The sequence below is a fragment of the Mycena indigotica genome (genome assembly GCF_014461135.1).
Source record: "Mycena indigotica strain 171206Taipei chromosome Unknown Mind.scaff0008, whole genome shotgun sequence".
NCBI classification, from domain to species: Eukaryota; Fungi; Basidiomycota; class Agaricomycetes; order Agaricales; family Mycenaceae; genus Mycena; species Mycena indigotica.
The window spans coordinates 4,071,491-4,077,490 of record NW_023503007.1 but is presented as its reverse complement, the minus strand read 5'-3'; positions in this window follow the sequence as shown (position 1 = coordinate 4,077,490).

Below are 6,000 nucleotides of genomic sequence, written 5' to 3'. Positions count from 1 at the left end.
CTGTGTTGCTTACGCACCACATCGCCGGATGGACGTGAAAGCTTGGGATATTGTGGGTTAACTACTTCAACAATACCACTCGTCTGACTGTCATCCAGGACTTCTGTGTCTTTTCGTTTTACATTTCTGCCCTCTTTGTTTACACGCTGTATATACTTGATATACTTGAATATATATGTGCCCTTTTGTGCGTGCGGCGGGCGCGCCTCCACGAAGCTCTGGCGTCCCGCCACGTCTCTCGCCTCACACGCCAAGTCGACGCGGTCACGTGCGTCGCGTTTAATTTTGGACTTGCGCGATTTTATCAATTTTGCAATAGTTTTGGCTGGAGAAAAAGTGAGATGTACCCAAAAAGCGTTAATTAGGCTTAACGAACGCGTGCTCCGGGTAGACAACCCCATTCTGCACTTTCTTCAGTGCTGGGCCAAGGTTTCCCCCCCCGAAGGTAAAGGCAGCGGGACAACAAAAAAAAATAATGACATAAGCACTCACTGGAGGAGGGACATTGCGACACAGCATCTTCAGAGTGAATAAGTAACAGCATTGTTGAGTGAACGAGCTGCAGGCCTCCTTGTCTGAGGTAATACTGCTGTTTGCTGGTCCGAGTCAGCCAGCAGCTTAACACAGAGCAACAGCACTCACCACCACAACGACGAGGGAAAAGGCAGAAAGAGAGACTGGATGTGATGTGACCCCTCCCGCGGCGTCACCCCTCTCGGAATATCTGATCGGACCTTACCCTGTTATGTTATATAGTGTTTCATGTGAGTCTTGAGTTCAACTCCCGATGTGGTCATCTGCACGCACTTGGGGAAAATTGTAAGTTCCAATGTTAAGTGGGTAAAAAAAAATCAAATATTAGTGGTCTGTTGCTCTCAGTTCAGATGTAGGGTTTCAGCAATACTCCAGACTAAAAAGTGGGTAAAATCACTGTGTCTAACAGAAAGTATTTCTGATGTTTGTGCTAAACACTTCCCAAAATAGCAATTTCCGGACCTGATGAGGAGGCCTATCCTCTGGAAAATCAGATAGCAATTAAACAAAATGTGGTGTTAACAAGGTAAAAATCAAGTCACATTAGGGATTTGCGCAGCAGGACTGTTTTGTGGGAAAGCTGGTGCTGAATGTGGTTAGCTGATTGGATTTAAATCAAGGCTGCGGATTTCCATACTGCACATAACTTGGAAATTATGTGCATTCCACAAATAAGTCTAGCTTTGAGCTGCTCTTCTTTTTCACCAAAACCCCAATGTGAATATGGGTCTGGACCAAAGTTTGATGTTGGGGGTTCTTGAAGGTTTGACAGATTTTGGAACTTGTCACTTCCCAAAATGGGAATTCCTCTCCCAGAATGGTAATTTTGGGCCTGATTAGAACATTTATACTAAGTAAATAAACAGAAAGTAAAAAGTGGGTAAAAATCAAATCTGTCTCAATTCAGCATATTTTGTGCTAGTCTTAGTTTGGTAGTTAGCGTGGCAAATGTGCCAAAATGATATACAGATTTACTACTTATTGCTTCCGAAAATGGTAATTCCTTGCTATTTGAGCCTAATCAACTTTCAGGAAAATGAAAAGTGGGTAAAATTAAGTTTTGGTGTTTGGGCTGACAAATCTGCCGCCAATAAAAAGTGGGTAAAAATCAAATAAAAAACTTTCTTACCCAAGTTTACACTATCAAACCATGAGTTTTTAGTGAAATTAGAAGGTTGAGCCAAAGCCAGACTTATATATAAGCCCAATAAAAAGTAGGTAAAAATCAAATAAAAACTTTGCTTTGTGATGGGAGATCAGTGGCCTAGTTCAGCATTATGTTGGGTCACAGTAGTCACATTAGATCATTAGATCCATTGCACGGTCAACAATTGGAATGGTCAACTGCTCCAACATATTGCACTTCTTAACCACTGACAGGTGCATGGACTGTGCCATCAGCAGTCTAAAGAGGCGGTGATTGGAGTAGATTGATTTGACACAAAAATCAAATAAAAAACTTTACATTTATGTGTCTAGTGATGGCCAAGTCCAGTTCAGTCCAGGTCTTGGCCTAATTTGGCTGACCACCAGACTGCTAGTTTGGTTCAAAACACAGATTTGGTGAACCTGAATGCTGAACCCCAGTTTGAACTGATCCTGAACCAGCCTTTTTGGGGCAAAATGGCCAAATGTGGTCGAACCTAAGCCCTGGTTCTATTTGGAAATGTCTTTGGCTGAACGTGAACACTGAACCTCAGTTCAGTCCGGTTAAGTTTGGTCCAGTTAAGCTTAGGTTTGAACCAAAAACCCGGACCAAACCTGGCCATCACTATGTGTGCCAGCCAAAACAGTCTTTGGAGTTAGTAATCCCATCAGGGTTTTGCGCCAAAACGGTCACCCAAAGCTGAACTTATATAGCAGAGATCGGGGCCTAAATCAGTGCCCTAAATTTCTGATGAATCAAAGGCCTTGATTGTGGAGCATGTGACGTCAAAATTACCTTATTTGGTAATTCGGACATCGGATCTGCGACGTTGATTTGTCAGAAATTGGGTGCCCATTTTTGGCACCTGATTTCTCACAAAAAAGTCCAGCTCCGGGTCGCTGTTTTTGTGCAAAACCTGATGTGAATGGTCACACTAAACAGTAGATAAGATTTGAATGGAAGCTAGCATTTGGATTATAGGTCCAAACTAAAGATGTCATCTAAAATGGGTCAAGAACTGGGCTAAACTGCCCGTAATGAATCTCAAATATGTATAGAGAACCAGACTTAATGATAGTCCTGATAAAAAGTAAGTGGGAACTTTTGCTACATATTGTCTTGAAAAGGATACTATTAGAAATCTAACATAGTTAGAAGGCATTATTGTAAGAGACTTCATAACAAAAGCTAGTGAGAAAGAAGAAAAATTAAAAGAAAGATGTCCTTAAAATGCTGGGGAAATGGCAATTTCCGATTCACCGTCACAGTCGGGCAGCTGTCAAAATGTTTCATAAGGCTTTGTCGGAGGTCCGGAAGCCGGTCACGTGACCTTATCGCATGCTACCGCCTGCCGCCAAAAAGGGAAATTCTCAAATCAGCCGCTGTTATATAGCTAGAAATGCTCCGATTTGGCTCAAATTTTAGGAGGACGTGATTACGTAATCGCTCCTTCGACCCAAGCTTTTGGCGGTAGGGAAAGAGCACTCGAATATATGATCTTCCTCAGGTGTGTTATTTCGCTGATTCCTGAGATTCTGAGCCAGGGGATGGGCCGATTACCTCCGAAATTTCATCAGTTCACGTGACAATCCCTACCATCCACTTCGCCGCTCCAGATTCCCCAAGGAATCCTTTACTCCGCCGAAATTTCATACAACACCCCAAAGTTCCGCGTTTCTCAGCGGCGAAGTCGCGATTTTAACATGAAACATGCTGGTATCACGGCACCATCACCCCTTGTGTCACTCGCTTGCAATATGGGCGCTCCGCTCGCTGAGTATCCCGTATTTTCCTTCCAACCTCGCAACTTACTTTTTCATGTTTTGGTCTCTTACAGTGTGGTATCTCACACTGAAAGGTTTTCTGACCACACATTAAGATTATATTCAACCCATCTATACACGCTAACTGCCCAATATACACCCAGAATCCACTCTAAACCGGATTCCACGGTTTACCGGCAGTGGCGAGATCGCCCAGGTCCCGCTGTCAGCGACGCGTCTATCCGGCAAGCGTTCCCCCTGACATATCGTAACTCGCGTGCGCCGAGCGCCGACGGGCACTGGGTATAAAACCCAGCCCCCAATCCGACAGTTCCATCATTCCTCCCTTTCCTCTCCCCCACTTTTCTCCTTGCTCTGATGTCGCCATCGTCGTCCTCTCCCCAGCCGAGCTCGCTGTCCTTGCCCACCACGCTCGCCGGGCTTGTCGTTGTCGGCAGGTGAGTTGTCGCTGCTTCGTCCTCGGCTTCTGACCCGTTACAGTGTTCTGTTTGAGGCTTGTGTATCGCCGAGGCATTGTTAATAGTTGTAAAGGTGAGTGGTCTTCTCTTGATATTGTTGTCTTGCTTACCGTTCAGCCCGTTGATATCAAGTGGTTGTAGGCACCAACGCCGGGGTCTTCAGCGACAACACCGTTGTTCTGGAAGTGGAATGCGACGTCTTAGACCTTGGTGAGTTTGTTACCATTTCCTTTCCTGCAAACAGTGACTTACCGCATTACAGTCGCCTCGATCACGAGCCCTTGCCATTCAAGTTGTTGGGACTTTGGTCCACTCCCTCAACTCCAGGTACGGCAAGAACGACGCGAAACAACTCGCCAGCGCTGTCTCGAATTCCCTTCCGCGGACCACCAGGTCATTGATGTCTTCATCACAGATTTCTTGACTGGGATGTCTCGGTACGGCAGTCCTTGCGCGAACAGTGGGTTGGATGAGGAGCGCGGTGAGAGTTGTTGCCAAAACTGGCTGCGGGTCAGTGCGGAGGGAACAAGTTGGCGTTGTGGAGGTAGCGCGCCTAACTTCAAGTCGTGGCCGTACAGCTTGCAGCCGCAGTCGGAGGACTTGACGAGGTTAAACCTCGAGTTGCCGTTAGAAGAGGGGGCGGGACTTGGCCGGCTCTGGCCGAAGGTTATCGGTGAGTCGTCATCTTGCTGCCGCTGTTCCCCAACACTTATTTTTCCAGCCCAACCTCTCTGCGACCATGGACGGCGTTGATATCGGCGAGGTGGTGTTTGTGGTTGCGATGGACGGCAAAGGTGAGTCGGGTCAGCTCTGGGGTTGTCGCTGTTGCCTAAACGGTGAGCATCGCGGTTGACAGTGTCGGAAGCGTAAGATGGTGTTGCGCAAAGTGAGTCGTGTCGTATTGCTCATGCTACCCTTGTGCTTCTGTGCCGAATTGCCGCTGGGAGAGGAAGAGGATGCTGGGTACGACTTGGGCGGCTCCGCGTTGGCCGCGTTAAAGCCGGAAGTTATTGGTGAGTCGTTGTTGCCCGCTGCTGCTCCCTAGCTCATCTTCGCAGTCTGTGCCGAGTTGCCATCTGGAAGGAAAGAGCTTTCGGTTCCAGGGCTCTCCGCGTTGGCAGCGGGGCGGTTGTGTCGTTTGTCACGATAGACTCTTGAGTCGGTGTGGATGCAACATAGCCATTTGAGTCAGCGCCAAGCCTTCGTTGTCGAGGGCATAGTCTGCAGTACGGCCAGTACCGAGCCCAGCTGAGATAGCCACTGTCGTCATCTTGGTTGTTGACATCGTCTTCAGTTGGTGAGTTACTGTTCGCTGTTGTCTCGATGTTGTGCTGAGCAGTTGTCGCCGCAGTAAATCACGCTGGGTAGGTATCTCGTTGTCCCCCGAACGCGCGCCCCGTCGGGCGTTGGTGGTGGTTGGCTCTGGGCTCGTGATCGATCGGCGATCGATCGGCCGGCCCGTGTCATGCACGTGCGCGCCGAAGAGTAGCCGGTACTTATTTCTTCCTTCCCCAAACCTGTCCCAGCGATATATTCGCCTTGTGCATCGGCTCGTTCGGAGTTGCAAAGGTGAGTCGCCGTGTTGACATGCTGGGTATCTTGCTGAGGCGCCGCGTTGACTAGTTCGGAGGCGGCATTGGAGTGGAACCCGCTGTCGTTGTTCCTGGCCCAGCAAGTGAGTGCTACTCGGCCAGAGTTTGTGATCCTGACATTTTCTCAGTACATTCTTGACCTTACGGACAGCACTGACCTCTGGCGCGAGCAACGTTCTTCAGCGCGTTGCACGCCGAGGCCGGTCAAAGTTGTGGCCGAGATTGGTCAGAGGTCGGCGCGCGCGGACCGTTCAACTGAGCTTGGTGTTGGCCGAGCTGCAGTTGGGAGAGGAGAGGATGTCGGAAGCAAGGGGCCGCACTTCTTGTTCTTCGCGAGTGAGTTGCGGCTCCTTTCCCTTCAGACGTTGCCTTACCTGTTCCCAGCCGAACTTGCTCTGGCATACCGTGTTGCGGAGGAGTTAAGAATAGATTCTCAAGAGGTGGGTGATCGGGCGGTCGAGCCTCCCTGGTCTCACGGCTGACAC